We start from the raw sequence: 21,438 nt of genomic DNA on the forward strand, positions 1-21,438 counted from the left end.
ACCGCCGCAGACCGTAACCTCATTGTGGGCAGGGAAGGTGACTGTTTATTGTTGCATTGTACTCGCCCAAGCGCTTAGTACAGTGCTCTGCACTCAGTAAGTGCTTAATAAATACGATTGAATGGAGGAATGAATGTCAGTGGGCTGCAGCTTGAAGCTGTTAGGGTGCAGTTTTTAATAATAATAATAATAATCATAATGATGTTGGTATTTGTTAAGCGCTTACTATGTGCAGAGCACTGTTCTAAGCGCTGGGGGAGATACGAGGTCATCAGGTTGTCCCACGTGAGGCTCCCAGTCTTCATCCCCATTTTACAGAGGAGGGAACCGAGGCCCAGAGAAGTGAAGTGACTTGCCCACAGTCACACAGTTGACGAGTGGCAGAGATGGGATTCGAACCCATGACCTCTGACTTCCAAGCCCGGGCTCTTTAGACTGTGGTATTTGTTAAATGCTTATTATGTGCCAGGCACTGTACTGAGCGCTGGGGTGGATAGAAGCAAATCGGGTTGGACACGGTCCCCGTCCCAGGTGGGGCTGACCGTCTTCGACCCCATTTTACAGACCAGGGAACTGAGGCCTAGGAAAGCGAAGAGACTGGCCCAAGGTCGCACAGCCGACCGGTGGCAGAGCCGGGATTCGAACCCATGACCTCTGACTCCCAGGCCCGGGCTCTAGCTACTACAGCGTGCCCATGGTGGATTTCTGCTCTCTGCTCGCCGGACCGTCGGGCGAATCCATCGTAAGGGGGCACAGAGAGGAACCGCCGTCAGCTCACTGTGGGCTGGGAACGTTTCCTTTCCCCGTCGTATCGTCCTCTCCCCAGCGCTTAGCCCAGTGCTCTGCACACAGTGAGCGCTCCATATAATACGACGGAGTGAAAGAATGAGCGACGCGGCTCCTTCGCGTATTTCCGTCTCAGGTCTCGGCCGGGGGGCAAGCGGTGACCCCGGGCACCGTTTAGGGTGGACCTGATCCGAGACGGGAAAAAAAAAAATCATAATAAAATAGATCCCGGGCAATTAGAGGGGCCTCCCGGCTGAAAAGGAGGGGAGGGGGGCTTCCCGCCCCACCCCAGCTCCCCGTGCTGGAATTTGTGAGCCTGGGCCTTCCCTCCCTGTAATTTGGGGGGTGAATTCAGGCCGCAGGCGGTGGGAAAGTGCCCACCTTCCCTCCCGGCCCTCCCCCCCTCGACCCCTGGGAGGGGCTGGGCAAGGGGGTGTGCCGCGCTAAGCCCCCCGCTAAGCCCCCCAAGTCCCGGCCCCCTTCGTTCACCCGAGAGGCTCCTTTCATGGCTAACAAAGGCCCCTCGGGAGCAGGAAACACAATTGATCCAGGTGCTTCCCTCGATCCCCGCCAACCAGCCCACCATTCGTTCATCCCTCAGTCGTATTTATCGAGCGCTCGGGGGAGGACGGCAGAACGACGGACGGGCGCGTTACCCGCCCACGACGAACCTTAACCGACCGATGTCGGCGGTCGAGAGGGAGACGCCGACATTCGTGGAAAGAAATGAATTTCGCCTGCGGGCGGAAGTGCCGTCCGTTCCTTCGTTCAGTCGTACTCGTTGAGCGCTTGCTGTGTGCGCAGCGCTGGGCTGAGCGCTTGGGAGAGGACGGCATGACGGTAAACAGACGCATCCCCCTCCCTCAACGAGTCTGAAGTCCAGAGAGGGACACAGACATTAATAGAAATTGATAAATAACAGCTATGGACTTAAGTGCTCTCCGTTCGTTCGTTCGGTCGCATTGGTTGAGCGCTCACCGTGCGCAGAGCGCCGTACGAGGCGCTCGGGAGAGGACGATATAACGATAAACAGACACATTCCCTGCCCACAACGAGCTCACGGCCGAGAGCAGGAGACGGACACGAAGAACGGTGCTTTGCACATAGTAGGCGCTTAACAGATACCGCAATTTATGAGGAGAAATCAATAAACGACAGATCCGGACGTCGGGGGTGTGGGGCCCCGGGGGAGGTGGGATGAAGAAAGGGAGCAACTCCGCAGTCAGGGAAGGCCTCTTGGAGGAGGTGGGCTTTCACTAAGGCTTCGAAGCAGCCGGCCAAAGAGCCGGTGAGTCCCCAAGCTCCCAAGATCACGCCTTTTGTCCGGATAAAGAAGGAGTAAAAAGGGGGAAGGGACAACTCGTTCCCCTCTTTTTTTTTTAATGATATTCGTTCAGGGCTGTGCCAGGCACTGTACTAAGCGCTGGGGTGGATAATAATAATAATGCTGGTATTTGTTAAGCGCTTACTCTGTGCAGAGCACCGTTCTAAGCGCCGGGGTAGACACAGGGGAATCAGGTCGCCCCACGTGGGGCTCACAGTCTTAATCTGCATTTTCCAGATGAGGGAACTGAGGCCCAGAGAAGTGAAGTGACTCGCCCACAGTCACCCAGCTGACAAGTGGCAGAGGCGGGAGTCGAATCCGTGACCTCTGACTCCCAAGCCCGGGATCTTTGCACTGAGCCGCGCTGCTTCTCTATACAACCAGGCCTCTGTGGGTAGAGGAAGGGTTTAAAGTCAATATATTTGGGAGGGGGGCTGAGCGTGGCCGTGCTCGTACGCATCAAAGCAGACGCACAACCCCATCCCTACTCTACTACTACTAATAATGATGTTGGTATCTGTTAAGCGCTCACTATGTGCCGAGCACCGTTCTAAGCGCTGGGGGAGACACGGGGGGATCAGGTCGTCCCACGTGGGGCTCACGGTCTTCATCCCCATTTTCCAGATGAGGGAACTGAGGCCCGGAGAAGTGAAGTGACTCGCCCACAGTCCCACAGCCGCCGAGTGGCCGAGCCGGGAGTCGAACCCATGACCTCTGACTCCAAAGCCCGGGCTCTTTCCACTGAGCCACGCTGCTTCTCTACTGTCAGGGCCCCAAAAGAGCCAGCTAATGAAAGGTGACCAACACACCAGGAGTGTTTCAAATGGAAGGAAAGTGGGGCTGGACCTGACGGATTTATTTATTTCTATTATTGTCCGTCTCCCCCTCTAGACAGGAAGCTCACGGCGGGTAGGGAATGTGTCTGTTGTATTGTACTCTCCCAGGCGCTTAGTACAGGGCTCTGCGCACAGTAAGTGCTCAATAAATACCACTGAATGAGCGAAAGGGCCCCGTTGCGAGCTGGAGCAGCCACAGAGGAAGCTCCTCGTGGGGCAGGGAGGGCGTCTAATCTGTTGTATTGGACACTCCCGAGCCCACAGTGGAGTGCTCTGCATCCAGGGAGCGCTCAGTAAATACCCCTGATTGAGAAACGGGGTGGGCCAGGGGTAAAATATGGGCTCCCCACTCCTTCCTGGTCAGATCGGAGACCCCCAGGGAATGCCCCCTCCCCTACACCTCTCCCCTAGACCGCTCCCCTCCCCTCCCCTCCCCTCCCCTCCCCAACAAGCAGGTCGCTTGCGATGCCTCAGCCGGGCCCGGGGCGGTGGAGTTAAACGGTGGGAAAACGAGTTGGGAGAAATGAAGCGATTGGAAAACTCTCCGGGATAATCCAACTTTATGGAAATGGAGGCTTAAGGAAAAAAGGATGCTGAATGCGGGGTGTGGATCTGAGCGACCCGGGGAGCCGGGTTCTAATTTCGGAGCCTGTAGTTCACTTTGCTCAGGGGCTCAGGACAGGCCTTTTTGTTTGTCTGTTTGTTTGCTTACGACCGAGGAAAGAGCTGACGGTCCTTATAACAGGCAGATGGAAGACCTTGCAGAGAGCTGGGGGGCTTGGCTGCTTATCTGGAGGATCCATCGAAGCCAGCTCCAGTGGACCTGGCTGGCGTTTCTAAAACAGGCGGAGTTAAAGGGAATGAAAGAAACACCCCCCTGGAATTCACGTTATAACAACCACCACCACCAAAAAGCTAAAACCCGAGAGGGGAACCCTACCCTTAACTGAAGAGAACACGAAAAACTCCGACTGAGTTGCCTAGGGTCCGAGGACAATTGCAAACTCACTCTGCTCCTTTTTTAATGGTATCTGTTCAGCGCTAACTATGTGCCGGGCACTGTACTAAGCGCTGGGGTAGATACAAGCTCATCAGGTCGGACAGAGTTCGGGTCCCACGTGGGGCTCGTGGTCTTTGCTGTCCGTCTCCCCCGTTTAGACCGTCGGGCCCGTTATCGGGCAGGGATTGTCTCCATCTACCCCAGCGTTTAGAACAGTACTCCGCACCTAGTAAGCGCTTAACAAATATTCATTCATTCGATAGCATTTATTGAGCGCTTACTAGGTGCGGAGCACTGGACTAAGCGCTTGGAATGGACAATTCGGCAACAGATAGAGACGGTCCCCGCCCGATGAGGGGCTCACGGTCTAGAGGAGGGGTCGGCGTGAGGAAGGGGAGGGAGATCTGCCCTGAGGGTGCCCTCCTTTCCCCCCATGCCCTGGCAGTGGGGATTGGCCCCGGGCACAGGGCGGCCCACTGTCAAGCCGGCCCTGGGGACGGCGGACCCCAAATACCAACATTGTTATCATTATTATTATTATTATTATTATTATTATTATTACCAAAAGGCTTTGAAGGTGGGAAGAGTCATCGTCTGGTCCTCTGACTCCCAGACCCAGGCTCTCTCCACTAAACCTCGCTGCTTTCAGCAGGTTTGGGGCAGACCCGAAAAAACTCAAGGGGGAGAAACCAGTAGATGGAAACATGCTTTTAGACCGCGAGTCCATTGTTGGGCAGGGATCGTCTCTATCTGTTGCCGAACTGTCCATCCCAAGCGCTTAGTCCAGTGATCTGCACACAGTAAGCGCTCAATAAATACGATCCAATGAACGAATGACCGCATGCTCTGGAAGGGCGGGTGATTTTAATCGGATAAAGCGAGCCGGGGCCTCTGACTTAGCTCCTTCCTTCCGCGCATTCCCTTGCGGTAGGGGGTTGCTGCGCTTCTCGGGGAGAATAATGAAATAGCTACAAATTATCCCCGGGGTTGGGTCACTGGTGGGAGACGGAGAGATGAATGGGGAGATCTCGGGCCTAATTCCTCCCTTCGAGAGAAGGGCTTCTTTTCATGTGTGAATATGGAGCGGCCGTGGCTTTCTCCCTGAATGGGCGTGTTATTTTTGTGCATGACCTCTGAAACGCTTTCCATTACCCCATCATCCGCAGTCACTCAGCACCGGAGACGCCTGTGGAGGGGAGCGCGTGGAGAAATAGTGTTGCTCCGGACCATTTGCCTGTTTCGGAGAAGATGCGGATGGGCCGCCGGCTGGCTCGTCTCTCTGCCTCTCTCCCTCCTTCCCTTCCTCTCTCCCTCCTGGCCGCCTTTCCAGCCTCCTCCTTCCCTCCCAGCCTTCCTGTTGGTCCGCCTCCCTCTTGCCCAGGCTCCCTGCATCCCTTCCTTCCTGCCTCCCTTCTTCCCCGTCTTCCAGCTTCATTCCCAGCCTTCCTCCTTCCCTCCCGGCCTTCCTGTTGGTCTCCCTTTTCCTCTCTCCCTTCTTGCCTCCTTCCCAGCCTCCCTGCCTCCCTTCCACCCTGCTTCCCTGCTTCCTTTCCCTCCTGCCTACCTCCTTCTGAGTTTTCCAGCCTCTCTCCTTCCCTTCCAGCCTTCCTGTCAGTCCTCCCCCTACCCGTTTTTTTTTTTTTTGTAATGGTACTTGTTAAGCTCTTACTATGTACCAGGCACTGTACTAAGCGCTGAGGTAGCTCAGATTGGACGAGGTCCCTGTCCCAGATGGGGATCCCCATCTTCATCTCCATTTTTCAGATGAGGTCACCGAGGCCCAGAGGAGTGAAGTGACTTGCCCAAGGTCACACAGCAGACGAGTGGCGGAGCGGGATTAGAACCCACGCCCTCTGTCCCCCAAGCCTGTGCTCTTTCCACTAAGCCACAGTGCTTCCCCGTAGCAACGGGGTAGAGCCGGGCCTGGGAGTCAGGAGGTCATGGGTTCTAATCCTGGCTCCGCCACTCCTCTGCTGCATGACCGTGGGCAAGTCACTTCACTCCTCTGGGCCTTGGTGACCTCATCTGAAAAATGGGAATAAAGACTGTGAGCTCCCTGTGGGTCAACCCGATTGCCTTCTATCTACCCCAGTGCTTAGAACAGTGCTGGGCACATAGTAAGCGCTTAAAAACATACCGTAATAATAATAACAATAAGCCGCACTATTCCTCTGGGTCCCACGGGCTCAGGCTTCGTGCTCCCGGGGGGGGTGGGGGGGTCTGCCGGCGGAATGGCGGTTCTCCACCTGAGCCCACAGTGACCCGGGGAGACAAAACTTCCACGCCCCCTCTCCCCGCCCCCTCAGGACGCACTTAGGGAAATTGTGTTTTTCCCCCGCTGCTGCTGACCTTCCACTCTAACGGTTGCTTCTGAGATTGTTTTGACTTTCAGGGAAAATACACTTGCCATTTTTCAACCTTCACAGAAAGGGTAAGAAGTCCCAGAACTCAAAGGGAGTCTCTCCTTGGCCCCTCCGCTCCTCCCCCCCCAATCCAAAACCATTAGCCGACAGGGTCGGGGAGGGAGTCCTCCAACTTGCCTTCTGCAAAACATTCATCCAAACGTATTTAGCGAGCGCTTACTGTATGCAGAGCACTGTACTAAACGTTCAGGAGAGTACAGTCCATCTCCAGGTGCTCGTGGGTAATTGATACTTTGGGATTTTTTTTTTCTGGTATATGTTAAGCACTTACTACGTGCCAGACACTGTGCTTGGCGCTGCGGTAGATGCAAGCTGATCAGGTTGGAACCAGTCCCCGTCTCACAAGGGGCTCCCGGTCTTCATTCCCATTTTATTCATTCATTCAATAGTATTTATTGAGCGCTTACTAGGTGCAGAGCACTGTACTAAGCGCATGGAATGGACAATTCGGCAACAGATAGAGACCATCCCTGCCCATTGACGTGCTCACGGTCTAATCGGGGGAGACGGACGGACGAAAACGAGACAACTTAATCGCGATAAACAGAATCGAGGGGGTGGACACCTCATTAACAAAATAAATAGGGGAATAAAAATATATACAAATGAGCACAGTGCTGAGGGGAGGGGAAGGGAGAGGGAACTGAAGCCCAGGGAAGTGAAGTGCCGAGGTCACCCAGAGCAGAGCAGAGGAGGAGCCAAGATTAGAACCCAGGTCCTTTGGATTCCCGTGCCCGGGGCCTAATAATGTCGGTATTTGTTAAGCGCTTACTATGTGCAGAGCACTGTTCTAAGCGCTGGGGGAGATCCGGGGGATTCAGGTTGTCCCACGTGAGGCTCACAGTTAATCCCCATTTTACAGATGAGGTAACTGAGGCATAGAGAAAGGGAAGTGACTCGCCCACGGTCACACAGCTGACAAGCGGCAGAGCCGGGAGTCGAACCCATGACCTCTGACTCCCCAGCCCGGGCTCTTTTCTACTGAGCTGCTTCTAGCCACTAGGCCTTGCTGCTTCTCTACCCCGATGGCCCCTCTTTGCCCCCCGCCCATTCTCCCCACCCCCCGGTGTCCCCTCCCCCCTCAAACTTCACCCCCTTAACTCCACGCCCCCGCCATCCCCCCCCCCCCGCCCAGTGCCCTCCTCCCTCTCATCTCCACCCCACTCTAACCCCCTCCACTGCCATCTGCCCCCGGCCCACCGACACCAGTCGAACATCCCCCTCCTCTCTTTGATGGGGTTGGAAGCGTTGGGTTGTTTAAAAGATTCCAAGCTACTGTTCAACCAAAATTCCCTAAATCTACACCAGATGTCTGCTTGACCCTGCCGGCGTGAATTAGGGAAGCCAGCGGGAGCCCTGGGCGGATGGGGAAGAGAAAGAAGGCGGGCGGGGGTGCCGGGAGCACTGTACTGATGGGAGGCGAGCGACGGGGGAATGGGGAGCACCGTACAGGTGGGGAGGGGGACCGAAGGGGGCAGAACCAGTGGAGACACTATAGGGGTGGGGCGGGAGGGGTGGGAGGAGAGCACTTTACAGATGGAGGGAGAGCAAGAGGGCCTTGGGTGGCAAAAGCGTCGGATAATGATAATTACGGTATTTGTGAAGCGCTCACTACGTGCCAGGCACTGTTCGGAGCACGGGGAGATACAAGCAGATCGGGTTGGACGAGATCCAGCGTGGGGTCCACGATCTCCATCCCCATTTTCCAGGTGGGGTAACTGAGGCCCAGAGAAGCGAAGCGATTTGCCCCAGGTCACACAGCGGGCCCGTGGTGGAGCTGGGGTTAGAACCCGTGACCTTCCGACTCCCAGGCCCGTGCTCTGTCCACTGCGCCGGGCTCTCCCAAGTGCTTAGGCCAGTGCCTGCCGCATAGTATGCACTTAATAAATACCATCCTTCATTCATCCCTTTACTTGTCACACTGGCTCGTTAGGGATCGAGGTCAGGATCCTACCTTTCACTCTTTCTAGCATTTCCTCAAGGGCCCAGTAGAGCGTTCGGCATATAGCAGGCTTCCAGAACGGTGCTCAGCACACGGTAGGCATCTGGTACAGCTGTTTGCACACATAGGGGGCCCGGGGCGGAGCTCAGCAGAGAAACAGCGTGGCTCAGTGGAAAGGGCCCGGGCTTGGGAGTCAAAGGTCATGTGTTCTAATCCCGCCTCCGCCACTCGTCTGCTGGGTGACTTTGGGCCCGTCACTTAACCTCTCTTGGGCCTCAGTTACCTCATCTGCAAAATGGGGATTGAGACTGCGAGCCCCACCTGGGACAGGGACTGTGTCCAACCCGATCTGCTTGTGTCCACCCCAGCGCTTAGTGCAGTGCTTGGTACACAGTTAAGCGCTTAACGAATACCATAATTATTATTATCGTTGTTAATTCGTTCAGTTGTATTTACTGAGCGCTCACCATGTGCAGAGCAGTGTACTAAGTGCTTGGGAGAGGACAGTACAACAATAAATAGACACATTCCCTGCCCACACCGAGCTGACAGCGTCCAGTATAGCACTCAGCACACAATAAGTGAGAAGCAGCGTGGCATAGTGGAAATAGCCAAGGCTTGGGAGTCAGAGGTCGTGGGTTCTAATCCTGACTTCGCCACCGATCAGCTGGGTGACTCTGGGCAAGTGACTTCACATCTCTGTGCCTCAGTTACCTTACCTGTAAAATGGGGATTGAGACCGTGAGCCCCACGTGGGACAACCTGATTACCTTGTATCTACCCCAGTGCTTAGAATAGTGCTCTGCACCTAGTAAGTGCTTAACTAATGTCATCATCATTATTATTATTATTAAAGAGCACAGGCCTGAATATCAGAAGGACTTATCTGCTCTGGGCCTCTGTGACCTCATCTGTAAAATGGGGTTTAAGACCGTGAGCCCCTTGCGGGGCAGGGACTGTTTGCGATCTGTTGAGTTTGTGTCTCCCCCAGTGCTTAGAACAGTGCTTGACACCCAGTAAACACTTAACAAATACCATTACTATTATTATTATTATTATTATTATAAGTGTCCAGTAAAGGTCTCCGTAGGCAGTTAGCACCCAATTCAACGTTCTCCATCCATATAGCAGGCATTTAGTACACAGCTCTGCCCCATAAAGATGCTCAGTAAATCCGGTTGTTCATTCATTCGGTCAGTCGTATTTATTGAGCGCTTACTGTGTGCAAAACACTGTAATAATAATAATAATAATGTTGGTATTTGTTAGGCGCTTACTACGTGCCGAGCACCGTTCTAAGCGCTGGGGTAGACATAGGGGAATCAGGTGGTCCCACGTGGGGCTCACGGTCTTCATCCCCATTTGACAGATGAGGGAACTGAGGCCCAGAGAAGTGAAGTGACTCGCCCACGGTCACACAGCCGACAAGTGGCAGAGCTGGGATTCGAACTGAGAGTACAAGAGAACAATAAACAGACACACCGTTGAAATAATAATGATGATAATCATGATTATAATAATAATATTTATGGTACTTGTTAAGCACTTAAAATAGTGCTTGGCACACAGTAAGCGCTTAACAAGTGCCATAAATATTATTATTGTTATTATTATTATAATAAATATTACCGTTAAGCACTCACTGCGCGCCAAGCACTGTTTCAAGCGCTAGGGTAGATGCAAGACGTTTACGTTGAACGCGGTCCCCGTCCCACAGGGGGCTCACAGTCTCGATCTCAATTTACAGTTGAGATAACTGAGGCCCAGAGAATAATAATCGATTATAGGATCTGTTAAGCGCCCACTATGTGCAAAGCACCATTCTAAGCGCCGGGGGAGCTACAAGGTTGTCAGGTTGAGGTCACTGAGGCCCAGAGAAGTGAAGTGACTTATTCAAAGTCACACAGCAGGCATGTGTTGGAGATGAGATTAGTACCTAGGTCCTTCTGACCGCCAGGTCCGGTCAATAGCTACTAAGCCACGCTGCTCTGATGATGAAGCGCGTTATTTAATAATGTTGGTATTTGTTAAGCGCTTACCATGTGCAGAGCACCGTTCTAAGCGCTGGGGTAGATACGGGGTCATCGGGTCGTCCCACGCGAGGCTCGCGGTCAATCCCCATTTTACAGATGAGGTCTTGGAGGCACAGAGAAGTGAAATGACTTGCCCACAGTCACAGCGCGGACGGGGGGCAGAGCCGGGATTCGAACCCATGACCTCTGACTCCCGAGCCCGGGCTCTTTCCACTGAGCCGCGCCGCTTCCCCGCCAATCCCCCCGGGCGAGGTCATCGTCTGGTCAATCCTGCCCCCGCACGCGCGGCAAATGGCCCCACTCTGGCCGCAAATCCAGGGCTGCCCGTGGGGCCTCTCGGCTTCCCTGGAGGCCCCAAACCGCCCGGTACCCCCCCCCGACTCTCCCCTCTCCATCCCTGACCCGCCCCCCTGCCGACCCGGTGGCCCAGAGAGGTGAGGCGACTTGCCCCAAATCACCCAGCGGACGTGGCGGAGCCGGGATCAGTACTTAGGCCCTGACTGCCGGGCCCGGGCTCTCCCCTCTCCGTCCTTCGCTTAATGATAACGGTATTTGTTAAGCGCTTACTGTGTGCCGGACGCTGCCTTGCCCCCGTGGCCCGACGTGGACCCTCCCACGCCCCTGGCTCTCCCCTGTCCACCCCTGACTCTCCCCAGTGACCCAGAGTGGACCATCCAACCCCCCTGCCTCTCCCCTTTCCATCCCCGACCCTCCCTCGGTGAACCAGCTTGGTCCAGCCAATACCCTTGACGTTACCCCGGCGCCTCTAGATCCTCTTTATTTTATCCCACTCGGTCGGTCTCCCTCCTCCCCTTTCCCAGCCTCCTGTTCAGCCACTGATTTCCCAGTCAATATCCCCCCCCCCCCCCATCCCATGGCTCAGAGGAAAGAGCCCGGGCTTGGGAGTCAGAGGTCATGGGTTCTAATGCCGGCTCTGCCGCTTGTCAGCTGGGTGACTGCGGGGAAGCCGCTTCACTTCTCTGGGCCTCCGTTCCCTCGTCTGGAAAATGGGGATTAAAACTGCGAGCCCCACGTGGGACAACCTGATGACCCTGTATCTCCCCCAGCGCTTAGAACGGCGCTCTGCACAGAGTAAGCGCTTAACCAATACCAACATTATTATTCTCTGGGCCTCAGTTCCCTCAGCTGTCAAATGAGGATGAAGACGGTGAGCCCCACGTGGGACAACCCGATTAACTTGTCTCCCCTCCAGTGCTTCGCACCGCGCTTGGCACGTAGTAAGTGCTTAACGAATACCTTCATTCTTATTCTCCCGCTCCCTTCTGCGTCACCCCGACTTGCCCCCTTTGCTCTTCCCCCATCCCAGCCCCACACCACTTAGGTATATATCTCTAATTTATTTATTTCTACTGGTATCTGGTCCCCCCACCCCCATCTAGTCTGTCGACTTGTTGTGGGCAGGGAATGTGTCTGTTTATTGTTGTATTGGACTCTCCCAAGCGCTTAGTACAGTGCTCTGCACACAGGAAGGGCTCGATGAATTCGACTGAATGGGCGAATGAATCTGCCCCTTCTCTGACCCCCTGACTCGGGGGTCCTGTGTTGAACTCGGACCGTGTCTTACCTGATGAACTTGAATGATGATGATAATGACTGTGGTATTTGGTAAGCGCTTACTAGAGAAGCAGCGCGGCTCAGTGGAAAGAGCCCCGGCTTGGGAGTAGGAGGTCATGAGTTCGACTCCCGGCTCTGCCACTTGTCAGCTGGGTGACTGTGGGCGAGTCACTTCGCTTCTCTGGGCCTCGGTTCCCTCATCTGGAAAATGGGGATTAACTGTGAGCCTCACGTGGGACGACCCGATTACCCTGTACCTACCCCAGCGCTTAGAACGGTGCTCGGCGCATACTAAGCGCTGAACAGATACCAACATTATTATCATTAACATTATTATAATGATGATTAGGGTCCTTGTTGAGCGCTCCCGATGTGCCGAGCACGGTGGTGGATAAAGGTTAATCAGGTTGGCCAGAGACCGTCCCCCACATGGGGCTCCCGCTCTTCACCCCCATCTGACAGATGAGGTCACTGAGGCCCAGAGAAGTGAAGTGACTTTTCCAAGGTCACACAGCAGACAAGCGGCAGAGCCGGGATGGGAACCCAGGTCCTTCTGGCTCCCAGGCTCGGCTCTAGCCACTAGGCCACTAGCTCCTGACGGAGCACAGGCGAATCCGTCGTGAAAACCAACCCCCCCCGACAGTGAAACACGAGTCGGTGAAGAATTGCCGGCAGGGAGGCGACTTGTCGCTGGCCCCGGGTCAACGACTCTACACCTGCAGTTTGCGACTGGCAAATCCGCAATAAGGAATAACGACTCGGAAAGTGCTTGGCTTCGCCTAGCGGCTCGGTTCCCCTGGCCTGCTCCCGGGGATTGTGGATTGAGCCGGGGGGAGATCCCACTATCGCAGGTAATAATTAATGATAATTATGGTGCCCGTTAAGCGCTTCCTATACGCCAAACACGGTTCTAAGCGCTGCGGGAAATACAAATAAATTCTTCATCGTGGGAAGCGGCGTGGCTCAGTGGAAAGAGCCCGGGCTTCGGAGTCAGAGGTCACGAGCTCGACGCCCGGCTCTGCCGCTCGTCAGCTGTGTGACTGTGGGCGAGTCGCTTCACTTCTCTGGGCCTCAGTTGCCGCATCTGTAAAATGGGGATTAACTGTGAGCCTCACGTGGGACAGCCTGATGACCCGGTATCTCCCCCGGCGCTTAGAACAGCGCTCCGCACATAGTGAGCGCGAGTTGATCAGGTTGGACGCGGCCCCCGTCCCACATGGGGCTCCACGCTCTTAATCCCCGTTTTCCAGTTGAGGCCCAGAGGAAGTGAAGTGACTTGCCCAAGGTCACACGGCAGACGAGTAGCGGGGCTGAGATTAGAACCCAGGTCCTTCTGACTCCCGGGCCCGGGCTCCATGCTGCGACACCTACAGGAGGGTGGGAAGCCCAGAGTCTGTTCAGCCTCCGTCCGCCATCCATGAGGAGCAAAGCAGCCTAGCGGAAACAGCCCAGGGCTGAACAGCAGAAGGACCTGGGTTCAAATTCCGGCTCCCCCACTTGCCTGCTGTGGGACCTTGGGCACCTTATTCCTCTGGGCCTCAGTTTCCTCATCTGTAAAATGGAGCTGACACACCTGTTCTCCCTCCACTGTAAATTACGAGCCCCGGGCGGTACAGGGACTCTGTCTGACCTATCTTGCATCCACCCCAGTGCTTAGTACAGTGGTTGGCGTATAATAAGTGCTTAACAAATACCGCGATTACTGTCTCTTCACTGTGGGCAGGGAACGAGTCTACCAACTCTGCTATATTGTACTCTCCCAAGTGCTTAATACAGTGCCCCACAGGTGGGCAGGGGACGTGTCTGTTTATTGATGTACTCTCCCCAGTGTTCAGTGCAGTTCTCTGCACACAGTAAGCGCTCAGCAAATACGACTGACCGACAAGAGCCCAACAAATACGATTGATTAATTGATTGACTGAGCAATCTGTAAATGGGGATGAAATCTCTCCCCCTAACACTGTGAAGCCCCGTCTGGGGGTAGGGAGCCTTTTCTGATTACCATTCTACCCCATTCGCTCATTCAACTGTATTTACTGAGCGCTTACCGTGTGCAGAGCGCTGTACTAAGCGCTTGGGAGAGCACAATATAACAAGAAACAGGCGCATTCCCTGCCAGCGCTTAAAATAGTGCTCGGCACATTGTAAGCGCCCCGTCGATGCCAGATTACAGCCGTTATTATTGTTATTATTACTACCCGAGGCTGCCTCTGGCCTGCGTACGGCCTGTCATCGCCTCCAAATATCCTCGTCGGGCAGCGAAAGCAACAGCTGGCCCGTAAACCCGGGGAAAGTCCACGGGGAGGGGGAAATCCCGACTCCACCCAAGAGCACGACGTATATTTACGGCCGAGGGCCGAAATTCAACCTGCGGAGAGCCGGGGTGCTCTGCCCGCCCCAGCCCTCAGGTCTGAGGGTAATTGCTTTCCCAATCCGAAACAGATGAACCCATTTCCCGTCCCCCACGGCTCCGGAAGGGCCCCGAGAACGGCTCAGGAGGGGAGGACCGCCCCGGCCGGGGGGGGTTTTCTGACTCTCTCCCCCTTGGGATGTGGCACCCCCTTGGTCTCCCTCACGAGGAGATCCCCGCTCCCGGCCCTCGCTCGGACGCGGGCCTCGCCGCCGAGTCCGGGATTTTAGGCCGCGCGGGTTCCAAGGGCGTACGTGGGTGTGTGTTGGGCGTGTTGCCGTGCGTGTCGTGCGGAGGGGGGACTGGGTCCTGAGGCGGGCCGGGGTTCCCGCGTGCTCGGGCTAATGGGGGCTTGCGGTTAGCCGCCGATGAGACGCGAAGCTATTTACTACGAGGCGCGTTGCGCTCTCTCCCGCTCCAGCTCCAGAGCCCATTAATCACAGCGCCAAGCAGACATCCAGAGAGCGGCAAGAAAACCTTTCTGGTTTCTGTCTGAGCAGAGCACGGGGTAATAAAACCCGCGGGCCTGGGCCGTAAAACTCGTTGGGGATCGCGTCCAGGAGGCGGACAATTGTTGGAGAAAATAAAAGTGTGTGGAGATGGGGGGCCGGGCGGGGGGGGGAATTGCAGGAGTCTGGGGAGGGCTGAGATGGAGACTTTCTCGTCGTGGGCGGGGAATGTGTCTGCTTATTGCTTATTCCGCTAAACGGCGAGGCTCAGTGGCAAGAGCCCGGGCCCGGGAGTCAGAGGTCGCGGGTTCCAATCCAGGCTCCGCCGCTCGTCTGCTGTGTGACCCTGGGCAGGTCGCTTCACTTCTCTGTGCCTCAGTGACCTCCTCTGTAAAATGCGGATTAAGACCGTGAGTCCCACGTGGGACGACCTGATGACCTCCTATCTCCCCCAGCGCTTAGAACAGTGGTTGGCACACAGTAAGTGCTTAACAAACGCCATCGTTATGAGTAGGGGAAGCAGCACGGTGTAGTGGATAGTGCCCGGGCCTGGGAGTCAGAAGGTCATGGGTTCTAATCCCGGCCCCGCCACTTGTCTGCTGTGGGACCTTGGGCGAGTCGCTTCGCTTCTCTGGGCCTCAGTTACCTCATCTGTAAACTGAGGATTCAGACTGTGAGTCTCACGTGGGACAGGGGCTGCGTCCAACCCGATCTGCTTGTAATAATAATAATAATAATAATAATAATAATAATAATGTTGGTATCTGTTAAGCGCTTACTACGTGCAGAGCACTGTTCTAAGCGCTGGGGGAGATCCAGGGGAATCAGGTCGTCCCACGTGAGGCTCACAGTTAATCCCCATGTTACAGATGAGGTCACTGAGGCCCAGAGCAGTGAAGTGACCTGCCCACGGTCACGCGGCTGACAAGTGGCCGAGCCGGGAATCGAACCCATGACCTCTGACTCCGAAGCCCGGGCTCTTTCCGCTGAGCCACGCTGCCTCCCTAACCACCCCGGCGCTTAGTACAGTGCCTGGCACGTGATAAGGGCTAAATAAATCCCATCGTTATTATTACCAATGTCATTATTCATTCATTCATTCATTCATTCGAGCGTATTTATGGAGCACTTACTGTGTGCTGAGCACTTGGGAGGGTACAGTAGGACAATAAGCAGACACATTCCCTGCCCACGACGAGTTTACGGGCTAGAGGGGGAGACGGACATGAGGAGAAATCAATAAATGAGAGATGTGGACGAAAGCGGTGTGGGGCCGGGAGGGGGAATGAAGAAAGGGAGCGAGGCAGGGTGACGCAGAAGGGAGAGGGAGAAGAGGAGAGGAGGGCGCAGGCAGGGAAGACTAACATCCCCAACACCTCCCGCTGTCGTCCTCACCCTCTCCATCCCCGTCCCCGTCACCCCGTCGCCACCGCAGGCCGCTCCTCTGTGGAAAGTTTCCTCACAAAGACCCGTGAATCCAAGGCGGAGCGCTGTCTCGATGGATCCATCGGAAGTATCGGATGCTTGCTCTGTGCGGAGCGCCGTGCTAAGCCCTTGGGAGAGAGGACGATACGGTCAGTCGGGCATCCTGTTTCCCGCTTCCTCTCTGACCTCCCTTCCGTTTTCCCGGCCTCCGCGTGAATCCTGGGTGTCCGTCCGACTCAGAGAAGGCAGGGCCCGGAGGACTCTCCCAAGAGGTCGGTGTAGCGGACGCTCCGTAACTCAACGAATTTCCTGGTAGAATCGGTGGAAACCCCGCGGGCCCGGGAGTTCGAATCCCGGCTCTGCCCCTTGCCTGCTGTGTGACCCTGGGCCGGTCGCTTCGTTCATTAATAATAATAATAATAATAATAATGGTTATAATAATCACTTTTCTGTGCCTCAGTGACCTCGTCTGTAAAATGGGGACGGGGACTGTGTCCAACCCCATTTACTTGTCATCAGGCTGTGAGCCCCATAATAACTGTAAGCCCGTCAAGCGGCGGGGACCGTCTCTATCTGTTGCCGACCTGTTCATTCCAAGCGCTTAGTGCAGTGCTCTGCACGTAGTAAGCGCTCAATAAATACTATTGAAATACTATTGAATGAATAATAACGATAATGGTATTGGTTAAGCGCTCACTACGGGCCAAGCGCTGGGATAAATACAAGGTGATCAGGTTGTCCCGTGTGGGGCTCAATGTCTTCATCCCCATTTTCCAGGTGAGGTGACTGAGGCCCAGAGGAGGGAAGTGACTTGCCCAAAGTCACGCAGCTGACAAGTGGCGGAGCCGGGATTCGAACCCACGACCTCTGACTCCCAAACCCGTGCTCTTACCACTAAACCACGCTGCTTCTTGCGGGAACTGCGTCCGACCCGATTTGCTTGTGATCACCCCAGTGCTTAGTACAATGCAGGGCACAAAGTAAGCACTTAACAGATACCAAACTCATTATTATTATTATCTCCTTGCCTGGCACGTAGTAAGCACTTAATGAATACTATTATTATTTCTCTCTCACTGAGGTCTGATCTCTTCCGCACATGGGGCTGACACCTCAGCCAGTCGATCGTGATAATAACGATGGAATTTGTCAAGCGCTGACTGTGCGCCAATCACCGTTCATATTTTTTGAGGACTGCGTGCCGGGGACTGTACTAAGCGCTTGGGAGGGTATACTAGCTAAACGGACACATTCCCTGCCCACCAGGAGCTTAGAGGCTAGAGGTGTCCGCCGTCGGATGCCCGTGGGTGGGCTCGGCCGGGGGGCGGGGGGGGGGGGGGCGCAGCGGAAAGAGCGCGGGCTTTGGAGTCAGGGCTGACGAGTTCGAATCCCGGCTCGGCCACTTGTCAGCTGTGGGACCGTGGGCGAGTCACTTCACTTCTCTGGGCCTCAGTTCCCTCATCTGTCAAATGGGGATGAAGACCGTGAGCCCCACGTGGGACGACCCGATTCCCCTGTGTTTACCCCAGCGCTTAGAACAGTGCTCTGCGCATAGTAAGCGCTTAACAAATACCAACATTATTATTATTATTATTATTATTAAGGGGCGACGGCGGGGGGCTTCCCGGTGGTCGGCCCCACCTCGGGGCTCCATCCCGCAGTCGGGGTCTTGGGGCTCTGGTTTCTCCATCAGCGGAGGCGCGGGCCCCAGGCCAGGCCAAGCGGAGCTTCCGCGAAGGCGCCAGGTTCCTCGCTGGGTGGCCCGGCTCCGTCTTCTGGAAGCACCTCGCCCCTTGCTGCGAGGGTTTATCGTTCTTTTGGACTCTCCCCGGCGCTTAGTACAGAGCTCTGCACGCAGTCAGGGCTCAATCAGTACAATAATAATAATAATGTCGGTATCTGTTAAGCGCTTACTATGTGCCGAGCACTGTTCTAAGCGCTGGGGGAGACACAGGGGAAACAGGTCGTCCCACGTGGGGCTCCCGGTCTTCATCCCCATTTTCCAGATGAGGTCACTGAGGCACCGAGAAGTGAAGTGGACTTGCCCAAAGTCACCCAGCTGACAAGCGGCGGAGCCGGGATTCGAACCCAGGACCTCTGACTCCCAAGCCCGGGCTCTTTCCACTGAGCCACGCTGCTTCTCTTGATGAGGGTATTTGTTCAGCGCTTACTACGTGCCAAGAACTGTTCTAAGCGCTGGGGGAAGCAGCCTGGCTCAGTGGTAAGAGCCCGGGCTTGGGAGTCAGAGGTCATGGGTTCGAATCTCCGCTCTGCCGCTCGCCAGCTGTGTGACCGTGGGCAAGTCATTTCACTTCTCTGTTGTCTCAGTTACCTCATCTGTAAAATGGGGATTAAGACTGTGAACCCCATGTGGGGCAACCTGATCACCTTGTATCCCCCCAGACCTTAGAACAGTGCTTTGCACATAGTAAGCTCTTAACAAATACCCCCATTATTATACAAGACCATCAGGTTGGCCCACGTGGGGCGTACGGTCTTCATCCCCATTTAACAGATGAGGTCACTGAGGCACGGAGAAGCGAAGTGACGGGGAAGCGGCGTGGTTCAGTGGAAAGAGCCCGGGCTTCGGAGTCAGAGGTCATGGGTTCGACTCCCGGCTCCGCCACTAGTCAGCTGTGTGACCGTGGGCGAGTCACTTCACTTCTCTGTGCCTCAGTGACCTCATCTGTCAAATGGGGATGAAGACTGTGAGCCTCACGTGGGACGACCCGATGACCCTGTATCTCCCCCAGCGCTTAGAACAGTGCTCTGCACATAGTAAGCGCTTAACAAAAATGCCAACATTACTTGGCCAAAGTCACACAGCTAAGTGGTGGAGCCGGGATTAGAACCCACGACCCCTGACTCCCAAGCCCGGGCTAGAACTCCGAGAGCCAGCGGGGAGGCTGGAAGTGGGAAGGCCGGCAGCAGGGGAGGCCAATGGTGGAGGAGGCTGGCGATGAGGGGAGGCTTGCGGTCGGGGAGGCCGGTGGTGACCGGGGAGGACTGTGTCGGGGGGAGGTGGTGGCCGGGGAGGCCGGTGGTGGGGGAGGCCAGGGATGGAGGAGGCTGGTGGAGGGCGGGCGGGAAGCCGGCCGTCGGGGAGGCTCCTGGTGGGAGAGGCTGGCCACAGGGGGAGGCCGGCATTGGGGGAGGCCAGCGGTGGGGGAGGCCAGCGGTGGGAGAGGCTGGCAGTCGAGGGAAGCCTCTGGCGAGCGAGGCGGGGAGTGGGAGAGGCTAGAGGCTGGACGTAGGGGAGGCCAGTGACGGGGGAGGCCGTCTACAGGGGAGACCGGTGGAGGGGGAGGCTGGCAGTGGGGAGGGGGCAGGTCTCTGGCCGGGGAGGCCACTGGGGGAGAGGCCAGTGGTGAGGGAGGCTGATAGTCGGGGAGGTCGAAGGTGGGGGAGGCTGGCAATGGGGGGAGGCCAGCGGTGGGGGTGACCGGTGGTGAGGGAGGCCGATAGGGAGGTCAAAGGTGGGAGAGGCTGGCAACGGGGGGAGGCCATCGGAGGGGGAGACCGACGGCAGGGGAAGCCGGGCAGGAGGAAGGAGGCCGGGAGGGTAGGGGAGGCCGCTGTTTACCGAGCACTTCCTTTGTGCCGAGCACTATTATTATCACGATGATATTTGTTAAGCTCTTGCTATATGCCAAGCACTGACCCAACCGCTGGGGTAGATACGAGCTCATCACACTGGACACAGTCCCGGTCCCATCTGGGGCTTAAGGTCTAGCTGAGAGGGAAAATAGGAATCCATTGCTCATTTTTTCCAGTTGGGGAAACTGAGGCACAGAGCAGCGACACGCCTTGCCCCAGATGACACAGCCGCCAGTTGGCAGGGCTGGGATCGGGACCCAGATCCCCTGACTCCGGGAACGTGCTCCGTCCGCTAGGCCGGGCTGCCTGCCGGGCACTGTGCTGAGCGGTTGGGAGAGTACGGCTTCGCAGAGTGGGTAGACACGTTCCCGGCCCACGACGGGCTTCCGGTCTGGTCTAGAGGGGCGGCTACTGCTTAAGCAGAGCACTGGGCTGAGCACTGGGAGCCAACTGGTCCCTGCCGTTTATTGGGGGGGCCCGGGTACCCCCCACCCTGGCGGCAACAGCAGCAGCAGGCAGAGCCCGCAACGCCAAGCTCACGCAGCGGATAATACCGTTGGTATTTGTTAAGCGCTCACTATGTGCCGAGCACTGTTCTAAGCGCTGGGGGAGATGCAGGATAGTCGGGTCGTCCCACGTGAGGCTCACGGTTAATCCCCATTTTACAGATGAGGTCACGGAGGCCCAGAGAGGTGAAGTGACTCGCCCACGGTCCCGCAGCTGACAAGCGGCGGAGCCGGGAGTCGAACCCATGACCCCTGACTCCGAAGCCCGGGCCCTTTCCGCTGAGCCACGCTGCTTCCCATATTTGTTAAGCGCTTACTATGTGCAGAAGCAGCGCGGCTCAGTGGAAAGAGCCCGGGCTTTGGAGTCAGAGGTCATGGGTTCGAATCCCGGCTCGGCCACTCGTCAGCTATGTGACTTTGGGCGAGTCACTTCACTTCTCGGTGCCTCAGTGACCTCATCTGTAAAATGGGGATGAAGCCTGTGAGCCCCACGTGGGACGACCTGATTCCCCTGTGTCTCCCCCAGCGCTTAGAACGGGGCTCGGCACATAGTAAGCGCTTCACAGATACCAACATTATTATTATTATTATTATTAGAGCACTGTTCTAAGCGCTGGGTTAGATACAGGGTTAGATACAGATACATACCCATACAGGGTATGGAGAAGCAGCGTGGCTCAGTGGAAAGAGCCTGGGCTTCGGAGTCAGAGGTCATGAGTTCGACTCCCGGCTCTGCCACTTGTCAGCTGTGTGACTGTGGGCGAGTCCCTTCAGTTCTCTGGGCCTCAGTTCCCTCATCTGTAAAATGGGGATTAAAAGTGTGTGAGCCCCACGTGGGACAACCTGGCTACCCTGTATCTCCCCCAGCGCTTAGAACAGTGCTCGGCACCTAGTAAGCGCTTAACAAATACCAACATTATTATTATTATTGTTATTACAGGGTAGTCAGGCTGTCCCACGTGAGGCTCACAGTTAATCCCCATTTTACAGATGAGGTAACTGAAGCCCAGAGAAGTGAAGCGACTCGCCCACAGTCACGCAGCTGACAAGTGGCAGAGCCGGGAGTCGAACCCTTGACCTCTGACTCCGAAGCCCAGGCTCTTTCCACATGTGGCGGAGGCAGGGCACTTCA

The sequence above is a fragment of the Ornithorhynchus anatinus genome, chromosome 8 (genome assembly GCF_004115215.2).
Source record: "Ornithorhynchus anatinus isolate Pmale09 chromosome 8, mOrnAna1.pri.v4, whole genome shotgun sequence".
Taxonomy (NCBI): Eukaryota; Metazoa; Chordata; class Mammalia; order Monotremata; family Ornithorhynchidae; genus Ornithorhynchus; species Ornithorhynchus anatinus.